Genomic DNA, 15514 nt, shown 5'->3' with positions numbered 1-15514 from the left:
CAAATCACACCATTAGGAGAGTGAAAAGGAAAGCCTCAGAGTGGGAGAAGATAAATGTCTTAATTACCCAGAGTTGTTAAATAACTCACACCCAAAATGTAAAAAGAACTTCTGCAAATTAATACGAAAAAGACAATTCGTTTTGTAAGAATGGTCAAAATACTTAAGCAGGTACTTCAAATATACAGGCAATTCACACTTACACATGCACACTTGAAATACCCCTATGGCCCATAAATGTTAAAATGTGTTCAACATCAATTCTCATCAGAGAAAGGCAAATCAAAGCCTCAAATAGGTACACTATACACAATTCAAAATGGCCAAAATTAAGTATGGGGAAATGCGAAGTGTTAATGGTACCAGTCAAGGCAGAGTATAAACTGGTACTACCACGTTGGAATACTGTTTGGTAATATCTACCAGGGCTAAACATAGACTGATCTGGGAGGGGTTCCACTCCAGGACAGACACCCAGCAGATCTGAGTTCTCACATCCACCAGAGTACTTGTACAATAGTGTTCCCAGTAGCAGGGCTTATAATAGCCATTAACTGGATACAACCCAAATGACCTTCAATTGTTGAGTGGATAAATAAACTGTGGTATATTACAAAGTGATTAAAAACACAAATTACAGAGATATACCACAACATGGTTGGGTCTCAAAATCACACTTTCGAGCAAAAAAAATACATGAAAGTGTCCATCATGTAAGACTCCATTTATGATGTTAAGAAACAGTCAGAATTGACCTATATGGATAGAAATTATAATAGTGTCTACCTTTTGGAGGATATTGACTGAGAAGGGGCACACAGGAGCCTTCTGGGGGCTATAAACATTCTACATCTCTCTACATCTCCATCTAGACCTCTGCGCACGTGTGCATATGCAAAATTCACTCAAAATGCATGCAGTATATATGTAAATTACACCTCAGCTGAAACAAAACCACCATGGAAACGGGAAGGAACCATTAGTTGTAAAAAAGGATTGGAATGTTCTCACCCTAACAGCACATCTCATGGATCTTAGGTTGGTGAGATATTTCCATATGCACAAAGCCTTCCTTTACAATCTATAAATAAGTATTTTATAAACTAGAAAGCATAGGACTGAAGCCCTGGGTGAGGCACTGTTCATTCAGGTGGCAAATATGTACAAAAGACCTACTATGTGCCTGGCCCTGGGTTCCAGTGGTGGAAAAGGTGGATATTGTCCCTGCCGGTTCACGGAATAGAGTCTAGTGTGGAAAAGAGACAATAAACAAAGAAGTAAGCAGACCAATAATTAGAAATTCTGGTAGGTGGGCACAGTGAGGAAAAGCCAGAACACAGTAGGAGGGTTAGCGGAAGCCCGTGTTCCCGACGCACAGTGAGGCCAAACAAACTGAGCGTTGGAGTTAAGCAGGGAAAGGTTTCTTGTGGGGCCCTGCAAGGAGACGGGTGGCTCGTGCCCTAAAAAGCCCGAGATCCTCAAAGGGTTTCGGCAAAGCAGTTTTAAAAGCTAGGTGAGGGCTTCCCTGGTGGCGCAGTGGTTGAGAGTCCGCCTGCCGATGCAGGGGACACGGGTTCGTGCCCGGTCTGGGAGGATCCCACATGCCGCGGAGCGGCTGGGCCCATGAGCCATGGCCGCTGAGCCTGCGCGTCCGGAGCCTGTGCTCCGCAACGGGAGAGACCACAACAGTGAGAAGCCCGCGTACCACAAAAAAAATGCCAGGTGTTGGCGGGCGGGGGGGGGGTCCCAGGGTATATGATCAGCTCATGCACAATTCTCTGATTGGCTGATGGTGAGGTAACAGTGTGGTGTCACAGGGGTCAACATTACCAGTCCTTAGGCTCCAGGAGGCCTCGGGGCTGTGTGCTCATGGTCATCAAGTAGTTAACATCTTCCATGTGGCGGGGCTTTTCACATCTGTAAAACAACTCAGGAAATGTGCATCGATACTGTTACCTAGGTACTTCAGAGAGGAGCTAAAGCAGAGGATACGAGGGAAGGCCTGTCCTGGGAAGGCCCCACAGGGTCCTGCTCAGTTACATGAGGACAGAGAATAAAAGTAGAGGATCAGGGTCAGGGAGGGCCTCTCTGAAAAGGAAACATTGACACTGAACGGAGAAGAAACTAGCCATCGATCGAGGTGCTGGAAGAGAGTTCCAGGCAGCAGGGGGAAGGCAGGGGACGTGGAGATGCCTCTTCATTTTGGAGGGAACTTGAGAGTGTCATCAGTATGGCAGAGGTACAGAGGATGAGGGCAAGTGTGGTCCCAGATGAGTTTGGGAAAGGGGGCAGGGCTTAGGCTCCATAGAGCTTGGCAGGCCAACCTAGGGGGCTTGGAATTCATTTTAAGCACAATGAGAAGGGTTTTCAGCAGAGGAAATGTATGACCCACTTCATCTTGTGACAGATGCTGCTTTAATAGACACTTCCTAACACAAAGCCACAGCCCTAAGTGTCCAGATACGCCAGTGTGAGGGACCTGACCCTCTACCGCCCACTTTATCCTTGAAAAAGATAGCTTTGAATAGCTGTATTCATCACCGCAGTCTTATCTACCGAGCTCAGCACCAACATCAGTACGCAATGTCTTTTCATGATTCTAGAAAAGTTTGTTTTTGTTCTTATTCCTTCTCAAGTCGTTGACAAGCCCCTGGTGCAGGAAAGGGGAGACAGAGCAGGTGATGAAGAATAAGTCGGTGATGCAGGGAAACCTTCATTTATCAGCTGGTACAGAGTGTCCCTGCTAGAAGACACCATGCAGAGAGTCACGGAACACTTAGCAGGCTCGCCCCTTAAATCTGCAATCTGAGAAACCGAAAATCTCAAGCAAAAAGTTTTCTGTCAAACTCATTCATCTGCTCCTTTCCAAGAGAGTCTGGGGAAGTGTTATTGGAGTTGATTCAGGGGCTTTTCATGTCTCTAAAAGGAAACTGTATCCAAGGTTAATTGTGTGTGTGTGTGTGTGTGTGTGAACCCAAGTGCGTTTGGTATAAGTTGGAAATAGGAAGCCCAGAATAAGCTGAAATGATTGAAACACTTTGCACAAAAAAGTATCCCTCCTTGACTCTCTTGCCTTATTTTCCATTCTCACCCAATAATTGGGTTTGAAAACCTTAGGGCTGGGCAGGACTGTGGGGCATCTTTGACTAGTTGTAATCATTAGTGAAATTATTGTTCCCCAAACGGACTTTGGATTTGCCTATGGGGTCATTTTATTCTTAAAGCAAGATTTATAGCTGTTTCTCTAATGTGGCCAACCTCAGACCCTGATAGCCTGTTTCCCAAGCCCCAACCCCCTTTTGGGTGGAGACACTCCCGTCCCCAGATGCCGTGGGGACAGCCAAGGTCACACCCGCACCCCAGGGACAGCCTGCATGCAGTGACTAGCTATGCGGTAGAGGGAAAACCCAATCCTGCAGCTCTGAAAGGCCACTGCAGTTCCAGAGCTCCCTGTGGAGTCGGCTAAGGTCTCTGCATCTCAGGTCAACTGTTTTACTTTGCCTAATTGTATCGCCTTCACTCCCCCATACATGTGGACCTTAAAGGCTCCCTGGTAAACTTCCTCTAGGCACATCTCCCTCTGAGTCTGTGTCCCAGAGAAACTAACCTCACACATCCTGGACCACCTGTTCTCCATCCTTGGAGTTCTGGGAACTGTACAAGTCTTCTCCACATGGCCCGCTGCCTTTGCATTCCTGGTGTGGATCAGTTATACCAGGGGTTAGTAGCTTCTCTAAAAGCAGCCCAGTGAAGTTCCATTCCGTGCTTTCTTTGTGCCGTCCGGCTGAGTTCAGGGTTGGGGGAGTAGATGTGCTGGAAACTCAGCCCAAACTCCCATGTTGGAGAAATCAGCCAATCGGCCCTGCGGGGGCAGAAGCACAATGAACATCTGTTTTTGTCTGTTGTGTCGACTTAAAAAAAATGCACAACGTGAGAGTTGTGAGTTAAGTTTTATTTGGGGCAAAATGAGGAGTGCAGCTTGGGAGACAGCATTTCAGATAGCTCTGAGAAACTGCTCCAAAGATGTGGGGGGTGGGGGGGAACGTCAATATATATGTGATCTTGGTGAAGTGGGAGTACATACAATCAAGCACATATTTTCGCAGAGGTTCTCACGAGGGTTACTTCTAGTCACGAGGAGCAGACATCACCATGAAGGAATTTAGTGCTTTCCTAGATACGAGGAGATGCAAGAACTGGGCTCATAAAATCAGCTCCTGGGGCTTCCCTGGTGGCGCAGTGGTTGAGAGTCCGCCTGCCGATGCAGGGGACACGAGTTCGTGCCCCGGTCCGGGAAGATCCCACGTGCCGCGGAGCGGCTGGGCCCGTGAGCCATGGCCGCTGAGCCTGCGCGTCCGGAGCCTGTGCTCCGCAACGGGAGAGGCCACAGCAGTGAGAGGCCTGCGTACCGAAAAAAAAAAAAATCAGCTCCTGAAAGCATCTAACTAGCTGAAGACCTGTTCTGCCAGTTTTTCTCAGAGCACCGAGGGCCTCATTCCTGATCTCCACCCTGAATTCCTTTCAGGGGGTGTTGAAGGTCAGCAGCTGCAGCGGCACCTGATTTAATCCTTGTAGAGTAGATGGCAAGTACCAGTTTGTAGTTGACAGTTGTCAGGGGTCCTTATGAAAAACACAGATGGGCCTGTGGTAAAGAGGGCTGGACCCACCCTAATTCTGGCCTGTGTGCCACCCTTGTATCTGAGAAAGCGATAGAGATCATGTCTATGACTTTAGACAAGTTACTCGAGTCGTTGAAACTCAGTTTTCTCTCCTGTAAAATGGGTATAAAAACCTACTTTGTCATGAGGACTTAATAAGCTAATATTAATAACGGTAGCAATTATTACTGGTGACTGAATTCACAAATTTTGGTGCCAAGTGACCTGGGTTTAAACAACCCCTACCCCCTGCTCTGCTGCGTAGCACACTTGTACTCTTCGCACAGTTTCTTAACCTAAGTCCTGGCTTGCACATCCGCCAAGAGGACAGGACGTTAGCACCCATCTCCTGGAGTGAGGAGGGACTCAAAGGGAAAGTAACTCAAGAGCTGGGCACATAGGACGTCCACGGCCAGTGCTTTCTATGCATCGGGCCCCACGGGGAGCACTTGATTGACATTTATACTCTCATTTCATCTTCACGGCGGAGCTTTCTTTTCTCTCGTTTCTCATAAATAATAGGTGTCTTGTGTTGAATGCTCGCTGTATGACAGCTGGTCTCCTAAGTTCTTTACATTTTCATTGAATTCTCTCAATGATCCTATGAGGAAGGTACTGATGTCCCCATTTTACATGTGAGGCAACCAAAGCCCAGAAGTGTTACATCCATGATACGCAAAGGGTGTTCCGCACACTGCCCACGTCAGCATCAGCATCCTTCCAGGAGCTGGGCGGAGATGCAGAGTCTCAGTCCCTCCCCTGAACGACTGAGTCAGATCTGTCTTTCAACAAGATCCTCGTGCCCAGGATTCCTATGCCGTTTACAGTGTAAAAACCACTCAAGGTCAAGGGCCCAATCAGAGCCCTAGCAGAGCTGTAACTGCAGAGCAGATACTTTTAACTGCCTCTAGGGATATAGTGCCCACCAAGGAACGTGCTCACAGGATATAATTTCCCTTCCCCCAGTAATGATCAGTTAGACCAAGTGCCTTCTCTGTTCCCACCCACAGTTCATCCTTTCCGTTCTGTTGCCCTTGCTGTTCTGATTGAAATCGCAGCTCTGGCTGCCATGCTTCCCTCAAATCAAGCTCTGCCAGTGGCCATTCCAATGATCTCCAGTAAAAGTGCTCCTGCATAAGCTACAGTGGGATTCCCAGAAAGGCACTCGCCCCAGGAACACAGCAGAGTTCTGAGAACCAGGCAAGCCCGTACTCCTGGGAATAAGGTCTCAGGCAGGCCTGCCAGAGTACACTGGGCTAAGCACACAAATAATGTCATCTCCACTTGGGTCAGAAGCAAACCACCAGGAAAACCACTGCCTTCATTCTTTTTTTTTTTTTTTTTTTAATATTTATTTATTTATTTGATTGTGCCGGGTCTTAGCTGCGGCAGGCAGGCTCCTTAGTTGCAGCATGTGGGCTCCTTAGTTGCGGCATGCATGTGGGATCTAGTTTCCTGACCAGGGATGGAACCCGGGCCCCCTGCATTGGGAGTGCAGAGTCTTATCCACTGCGCCACCAGGGAAGTCCCCCACTGCCTTCATTCTTATTCTCAGACATCATGCTAGAGATGTGGGAAGCCATGTTAGGGATACTGTTCCTATGCCGATGAGCCTGGCTGTAGGGTGTTGGTTTGCAACCTTCAAGTTCCCGGGATGAAATCTGAAATTGGTCCCTGTACACAGAGGACAAGAAGAGACAAAGGAAGGAAGCAGAGCACCCAGAGTGGCAGGTGGCAGCTTTAATAAGCCAGAGAGCTCAGGTAGGAGGCTGGTTCCTGGGCAGCTGCAAGAGGATTGAGCTCCACATCCCCCTGCCAGAATCGCAAAAGTCTGTGTGGAGGCCTTACCTGGGTCCCGTCGTGTTTCAGTCCAGACGGTCTCAACACTTTGCTCTCTCAAGGCTGCATCCTTGAAAATGGCTCCCACCGTGGGAAAGGTGGGCAGAACGTACATTCCATCCAAGGACGGGGAGGGGGTGAGGCGCCTCAGATTGCCTGGGTCCCTGGCCCGCCCTCTCCATGACCTTTTCCAACACAGGGAAACATAATGCTTCCAAAACCCAGAACCTAATTGAACCCTTGATGACTGTCCTTTGGGCGGTGGCAGCAGAAGCCCACTTCCAGAAGGTTCAGAAGGCTCGAAACAAAGGGCAGATGATGTACTACAATTAACAACCAATTCTTCCCTTTACCTTCAACAAATGGATCTTATTTCAATATGCGTCACCCCATTTCAATGACTTGTTGCCATAACTCAGCAGAGAGGTGGTCCCTATTATTAGGATTAACTAAACCTTGCATTCGCTTTACAAAATTGAAGAGGAGAACTTTCAAATGAGGATACCACACAAATAAATGTTAATCTTACCACTGTTTATAAGTTAGAAGAGTGTCTTGGCTTCAACATACAATTGTGCTGGTTCAAGCACAGGACCTGGCCACCCCCAGCTCACCCCACCTGGGGGACAATCCACCTGTCAGAGCCAACAACCACATCACCTACGCTGCCAGTGTATGAGAGAGCAGAGATGCTGGACATCTTCTGAAATGAGAACTTGATGCTGAACTTTCTCGGGGATGAATAATCTCCTTTGCCTCTGGATAAAGCATTTCTACTTCTGGGCAAACCAAACCCTCTCTCATCCTGGTTTCTCCCATGCTAGGAAGGCCGAGCTTTCTTTTCAAGATCATCCTGAACCCCTATGCTCTTTTGGGCAAATCTCCTGTATCTATATTTTATATAGGCCTTAAATCTGGCTTGTCCAACTACGCTACAAGAGCCTGGCAGGTTATTCGAACTTTCTGAACTTCAGCTTCCTTATCTGTACGTTGGGAGTAAGGTTGTGTTTATGTAAAGTGTTAACACGTATCATGCCTGGTATACCATTTGCACCCACTTTGTGTCTTCCCTACTTAGGTTGCCTCTGAACCCATTTCCTCCTCTGGTTAGTGGCATCTGGACTTCCTGTGGGGAGCCACACCCCCTCCTGCTCTAAGTCCTGGCAGTTCAGTTGACATCATATAGCACCAGGTTTCAGTACATTCCCAGGTCTGGCCAGTACTCCAGCCATAATGAATGGTTCTGGAATGGTCACATGATCCAAGCTAGGTAAATCAGAACCAATACCAGGACTTTTGCTGGTACTGATGGAAAGGTGAATATTTTCTACTTAGGTTACTAAACTGGGCAATGTAAACTTGAAGGGCCAAAAGCTACCACACGGATAGTTCTTCCCTGAGAATGAAGACAATCCAAAGGAAAGGAGAGCCGGAAGACTGCAAGAAAACCCGCCCTTCTTTTTATAGACAATATAACTCTATTTTTTAATTTTTACTTTACATGGGACTATAGTTGGTTTACGATGTTGTGTTAGTTTCAGGCGTATAGCAAAGTGATTCAGTTATACATATACATGTATATATTCTTTTTCAAATTCTTTTCCCATTTAGGTTATTACAGAATATTGAGCAGAATTCCCTGTGCTCTACAGTAGGTCCTTGTCGGTTACCTATTTTCAATACAGTAGTGTGTGTATGTGTATTGCCCCCTTTTTGGAGTTTAGGAATAATTTGATTACACAAGTATGGAGTTCAATACAACACTTAATAGCCATTTTTCCTATTAGACTTTATTTTTAAGAACAGTTTAGATTTACAGAAAAGCTGTGCAATGAATACAGATGGTTTCTATAAACACTGTTCCCAGCTTCCCCTACCACGAATCATTTACATTCGTTAAGGTGCATTTGTTACAATTAATGAACCAATACTAACGCATTGTCATTAACTAAAATTCACAACGAAGAGCCGATCTCCTGCCTAGAGGGTTGAAGTCTGGCTGCCTGCAGTCTAGGGGCCCACAGAAAAGACAGCCATTCAGTCTGCAAGCTGCCTTCGTGCAGAGGCTCACTCCTACCGCCATGTGCCCCAGTGGTACCCAGTACCCCCGATGCCTGAGGCTTTCTAGTTCCGACTCTCCAGGGAGGAGGCCTAGATGAACAAAAGTTAAATGAATAGCCCAAAGTGCTGAGCTTCGAGCTCGGGCAGTCTGTGTCTAGAGACTACAGGACACTGCCCCACCCCTGTTGGGGTAGTAGTAGTAATGATGGACAGTGGTGGCAGCTAGAGCTAACCCATACCTCACCGCTGGACCTGAGGGTTGATAAAGTGCTGGCACACATGCTACATTATTTGACCTCAGTTAATGCCCACGGGACACTAGCTGATGCCACAGGTGAAATACCCAACACCGAATAGACGGCAGGGACACTAACACAAAGTGTGAAACTCTCCAGGGTGGCAGGACTCCTTCTGCATTACTATTCATTCCTGTCCTGGGGCTTTCTCAGCCCCACTCTGGGTCTGTCACCAGCTCAGTGATTTCCTGCAAATTGCACAGTGTTGGTTTGTGTCTAACGTTGCTTCTGGTCCCAGAAGGGTACGCAGACCTTTCCAGGAGTGATGGGCTCAGGTAGTGACAGTTCCGATCTTTGGTCTCTTGTCGTTCTTTCTTTCTGGAATTGGACAGTGGAAGTTGGCCCTGAGTCCCTGGATTCATCGATCTCTGAGTAGAGAGAAGCATGAGCAAGACAGGTTCAGTTTCCTACACTCAGACAGGTCCGTAGCTGATCTATGCAAGGCCCCACAGGGAACTAAACAATTCAAAAATACTGGGGAAAATCATAACAAAATAAGTGGGATCCAAACATGCAAATGTGTAAAACATGGATCGAGTTATCTGGGGATTAAGGAGTGACAGGGCAAGCCCAAGCTGCTGGCCAGCTTCAGATTCAGCAGGACTGGCTGTAATTTGATGCCACCTTGCGGCGGTTATCCTTTGCAGCTTAAATACCGCTGCGGACAGCTCTGGGTCCTGTGGCTGCCTGGGATTCCCAGGAAAGGCAGCAAAGATGTGAAGAACATCCTCATAGATGTTGGCACAGTCTGGGAAGATCAGTCAGGAGGGTCCTAAAAACATAGGGACCCGTCCGCCCCTTGCCTGCTTCCAGAGCCGGGCTGCCTGCCATGCACTGCAGTCCTTCCCTCCCTTCCTCAGCCTCCTTTCTCCCCTCCCTGCACCTTTGAAGATAAATACTGGCGCGTGCTCCTATTTGAGTATGGGAGCGTGGCAGAAGGTGAGGGGCAATCACAAAACACTCATTTCTTATTCTCTCAGGTGCCTTGTAATGGAGTTTTACGCGAATAAGTTTTAAAGTGCTTCCAAATCTTACCTGAACTACTTCTACCAGTTCTTACGCAGCCCTGCCATCAAGAAAGCTCCACCTTCTAGCAGGTATCCTTTCTGTTTTACTTAGGATTAGATTCTCTTACTAATCGTCAGGGAAGCAAAGTGGGCTCTTTCAATGGTTCTTTTTTGTATATTATAGTTCTGTGGTTACATAACTGCTCCCCGAGGTCTCCACATCCCTCAATAAGCACGTGGCAAATGTTTTAGGAGTAAGGAAGGTGTCTTACCCTCCTTAGCTTGACCCACAGCACTCTGATCCTGTGCTGAGCATCTATTAGGTGCTCAATAAATCTTAGATGAATGAAATGGGTGAATAAATCTGATGATTCGATATCCTAATGATATACACAAATCATATAATAAAACTGAAAAGGACTTTATACAAGACAATGTGAAAACTGTCCACCTTTAATGAAAAAATATATACCTGGCTACTTGGCTTACTCTCACAGACTCCTCGATTGTGATCTTAATCAGATGGGAAAGAAAGACTCCATCATTCATTCACTCAACAAACATTTTTTGAGAACCTACTAGGCTCCAGGCACTGTAATAGGCCTTGGAAAAATGAGACATCTTGGTGAAAAAGACAATCCAAGTTCCTTCCCTAACTGAGCTTACTTTTTATAGGTATTTAGGGGTTGGAAAGTGTTACAGACTGAGTTGTGTCCCCCCACTCAAAATCCATATGTTGAAGCCCTAACACCCCATGTGACTGTATTTAGAAGCAGGGGCTTTACAGAGATGATTAGTATTCAATAAGGTCAAGAGAATGGGGCCCTAATCTGATAGGACTAGTGTCCTTATAAGAAGAGGAAGAGGGACTTCCCTGGTGGTGCAGTGGATAAGACTCCGCACTCCCAATGCAGGGAGCCTGGGATTCAATCCCTGGTCAGGGAACTAGATCCCACATGCATGCCGCAACTAAGGAGCCAGCGAGCGGCAACTAGGGAGCCCACCTTCCGCAACTAAGACCTGGGACAACCAAATAAATAAATATATATTTAAAAAAAAAAAGAAGAAGAGGAAGACACACCAGCGATCTCCGTCTCTCCCCACACACGGGGGAAAGGCCATGTGAGGACACGGCAAGAAGGTGGCCATTTATAAGGCAGAAGGAGAACCCCCACCAGAATTGAACGCTGCTGGTACCTTGACCTTGGACTTCCAGCCTCCATAACTATGACAAAATAAATTTCTGTTGTTTAAGCCACCCAGCTTAGGGAGTTTCATTATGGCAGCCCAGGCTGACTAATACACAAAGCATCAGTGGTTACTGTGAAAGATGGGAGAGGAGAAAGGAAAGAAAGAAAATTGCTCACAGGACAGGAGTACTGAGTGATTTTGATCATCAATTCGAATTCTTGTTATTTATCTAACAAGTTAAGATCACTCCTATTCTTTCAGGGATTCCAGTAAAGGAATATCTACTTCTCTTGAGACTCCTCTTGATGATTACCTGGCATTCTCAGCCCTGTCGAAAGCCTTTCACTGCAAGGTTATGTTCATTGTTTATCTACCTCCTGAGACTCAGAGTCTCCTCCCATGTGGCAAGTCTCAGCCTCGTCCATATGCCAGCTGCTGTTGCTCAGAGTCTGGCCTAAATATAGCTGCATCCCTCTCAGGGTTTTCTCATTTCTCCTGTGAACAAAATGCTTTGATTCCCAGTTCTGGTTTTAATTGGACACCTGGGTAATTTATTTCCATAGATGAGCAATCTCTCTGCAGTCTTTTTGAATCACCAAGACAGTCTGCCCTCCCTCGCGTCTTGGAATTAGGTAAGCATATACCCCAGTCAGCTGCTACGTGGGCCTGGTCCCTGTTCACATGGCTAAACTTGGGGTGTTTGCATTTGTTATCTATTGCCATTTAACAAATTACCACAGAGTTAGCTGTTTAAGCAACACAGATATATTATCTTAATTTCTGTGGACCAGGAATCCAAGCTTAGCTGGCTTTTCTACTTCAGGGCCTCTCACATGGTTGCATCAGTTTGTCTCATCTGAAAGCTTGACTGGGGAAGGATAAACGTTCAGGCTCACTCGGGTTATTGTCAGAGCGCTGTTCCTTAAGGCCTGCTGGACTGAGGGCCTCTGTGCCCTGCTGGTCGTTGACCAGAGGTCACCCTTGATTCCTTGCCACGTGGGCCTCTCCAACATGTGCATTTACTTCGGCCAACCATGAAAGCCAAGTGGGCAAACAGAGAGAGTCTGCTCGCAAGACAGAGGCGACAATCTCTTGTAACCTAATCATTGGGATGACATCCCATCGTCTTTGCCATTGTTCTGTTGATCAGGAACAAGTCACCAGGCCCAGACTACTCAAGGGTGGTGTGAGCTGATTACAAGAGGATGTGGCTATGTGGAGGTGGCCATCTTAGAAGTTACCTACTGCAGTGCTGGTGAGCAGAAAAGGAGCCACTCTGAGCCAATGGTCGTCTCTACGTTTCTTCCACACCCTTGGAAGAACTACTTACTTCCTTATTCCTTAAGGGAAGGAAATCTAGGAAGGTGATACTGATTTGATTGTGATCTACGTTATAGAAGCCATGTCAACTCTGTCTATGAAATATCTCCAGATTCCTCATACCTATTACCCTCAGCCACTTGAACGACTGACAGTTACCACCTGGTAAATGCATCCAAGATGGAACTTACGTTATGTCTGCCAAACACCACTCTTCCTGTCTCGGGAAATGGACCATCGCATCCCACGTTCTCAAGCCAGAAACTAAGAAGTGACCCCTGACTACTTCCCCTCTTTACTCTGCCTTCACTGAATAAAATATTAATAAGTAGTTCAATAAGTTATGGTAAGTTATGTAGAAGGGGACCTACATGTCTATAGGGGTAATTATTTGGGGATGATGAAGGCAGGGCAACAAAAAAAATTCCCATGTGGGGCTTCCCTGGTGGCGCAGTGGTTGAGAGTCTGCCTGCTGATGCAGGGGACACGGGTTCGTAACCCGGTCCGGGAAGATCCCACATGCCGCTGAGCCCGCGCATCCGGAGCCTGTGCTCCGCAATGGGAGAGGCCACAGCAATGAGAGGCCCGCGTACCACAAAAAAAAAAAAAAAAAAAAAAAAAATTCCCATGTGATTTGGGTAAATTAATTTACCTCCCTTAGATCTAGTTTTCTTTACTAAAAAACGATGGGGTAATACTGGGAGACATATGTCAAAGAGTTGCTATGAGGATCAAATTAAACGATATCTGTAAAATGCTTAGATTATTATTTCACGTCTTGGGAGCCCTCCATATGTCAGCTACCATACCAGCTATGAGAGAACCACATGGTGACTGCCATCGTTTGTTCACTAAATCAGCAGTCTCCTCTCTCTTCCACTTTAGAGGCTAAAAAGCTAAACACACATTTTCCCAACCTCTCTTGTAGCTGGGGATGCCCAGGGGACATAGTTCTTGGAAAGAAAAAGTCTTCTGATAAGAACCTCTTCCTTCCTTGAATAAGGATTCAGTGTCTTCCGTTTGCATCCATGAGGTAGCAACATGCAGTTGAATTCCAACACACTAATGGTGGTGGAAAGAGTGTGCTCCTAGCGACATTGCCAAACAGCAGAACCAATGCCAGCACCCAGCTACCTTCAGGCTTCTTGTCATCTAAAAGAAAGAAACCGACCTCTACGTGTGTTCTGTTATTTGCAGTTGAAAGCATGCCTAACAGATACCTGTTTCAATAGCCTGGAACTCAAATATCAGAAAATCTAGGACAGAAATATTTTCACCAAGGTCACAGCTTCTATATCAATCCAAGATTTGAAATTCTGTCTTTTTCCACATTGAATAACATCTTATAGCTCTTATAAATGCAGCAAAATTGTGTGGACTTCACAATATGTTCCGTTTGTTCTTCTTCTTAATTTGGTATATTTACTTTAAAATTATATTCCTGACAGTGAAAAGAGCTCCACACACTTAAGGCTTTAATATGATGTCAAAGAAGCAGTAAAGGAAAAAAGGGAAGGTGGGAGCAGAAAAAAGGCAGAGCCTCTGAAAAAGACAATAAACAGAAAAGGAGATAAGTATATTGATACAACTGTATGTAATGTCAGCCTTGAATTGCTGAAGTTTTTACAATGTTGACCTTAGACTTTGCCTACAGGAGTAAATTTATTATGAGACATGTTTTCCCTCATCCTGTCTCTTCCTAAGAATTCCCAAAAGTGGTATTTTAGGATCATAAGAGACATATATGTAGACATCAGAGGCACAACATGCAAGGTAAGTTAAGGGCCCAGGAAGAACTTACTGATACAAAATCTTTGGTCTACACTCCTGCCTAGAAATGCCAAGACCTGGCTGAATGTACTATCATAAGATTTACTAAAGTACAGATAATACAGCCACGAGACTGACTGTAGAGGTGCAATGGCCACTCACCACGCATGACTATAGAGCACTTGACATGTGGCCAGTGCCATATGTTGATATGGAAATATTTTGTATATATTGGGATAAAAGAAAATATATCCTAAAATTAATTACACTTTTTCTTTTCATTTATAACATGGTCACTAGAATTTTTAAAATTATACATGTGGGGCTTCCCTGGTGGCGCAGTGGTTGAGAATCCGCCTGGCAATGCAGGGGACACAGGTTTGAGCACTGGTCAGGGAAGATCCCACATGCCACAGAGCAACTAAGCCTGTGAGCCACAACTACCGAGTCTGAGCTCTAGAGCCCGCGAGCCACAACTACTGAGCCCCTGCGCCACAACGACTGAAGCCCACGTGCCTAGAGCCCATGCTCCGCAACAAGAGAAGCCACCACAATGAGAAGCCCGTGCACCACAACGAAGAGTAGCCCCTGCTCACTGCAACTAGAGAGAGCCCGCGCACAGCAACAAAGACCCAACACAGTCAAAAATAAATAAATTAAAATATATATATATATATATATACACGTGGTTCTCACTATATTTTTATCAGAGAGTATCCCTCTAGAACATGATGGCTCTCGTTAGCCATGAGTGTGACCCAACTTCACTTACCGGATTGAAAGAAATGAGTCTAAACAGACTAATGACAGGATGTGGACATTTCCACGTGGAGGACAGAAAGTTTGAAAAGGATGGGTCTAAGCAGAAAGTGGGCGTGATTCTAACAAATAAAGAGCATGCTTATGGAGGTTCATGAGAGGCTGGGGGATGGAAGAAAAGGGAAAATCCTTAAGAAAGACCGTGGCTCCCAAATCGTGTTTAGGCCATGGTGCAATCTCACCTGGGGCCCATTCCATCTGCCTCTGCTTCTTGTACTGTTTGTCCACCACAGTCACCTTCTCAGGGACACTTGGTCTCCACGAGCTATTTTTCTTAGAGCCCCTTCCAGGTCTCCCAGTGTGATGAAGGATTTTAATGCCCTGGGGCCACTACTATAGAATTCTAGTTGCAAGGTGGCTTTTTTTTTTTTTTTTTGCGGTACGCGGGTCTCTCACTGTTGTGGCCTCTCCCGTTGCGGAGCACAGGCTCCGGATGCGCGGGCTCAGCGGCCATGGCTCACGGGCCCAGCCTCTCCGCGGCATGTGGGATCTTCCTGGACCGGGACACGAACCCATGTCCCCTGCATCGGCAGGCGGACTCCCAACCACTGCG

Source organism: Globicephala melas, chromosome 11 (assembly GCF_963455315.2).
Source record: "Globicephala melas chromosome 11, mGloMel1.2, whole genome shotgun sequence".
Lineage (NCBI taxonomy): Eukaryota > Metazoa > Chordata > Mammalia > Artiodactyla > Delphinidae > Globicephala > Globicephala melas.
The sequence above is the reverse complement of the archived record's forward strand: the minus strand, read 5'-3'. Positions refer to the sequence as shown.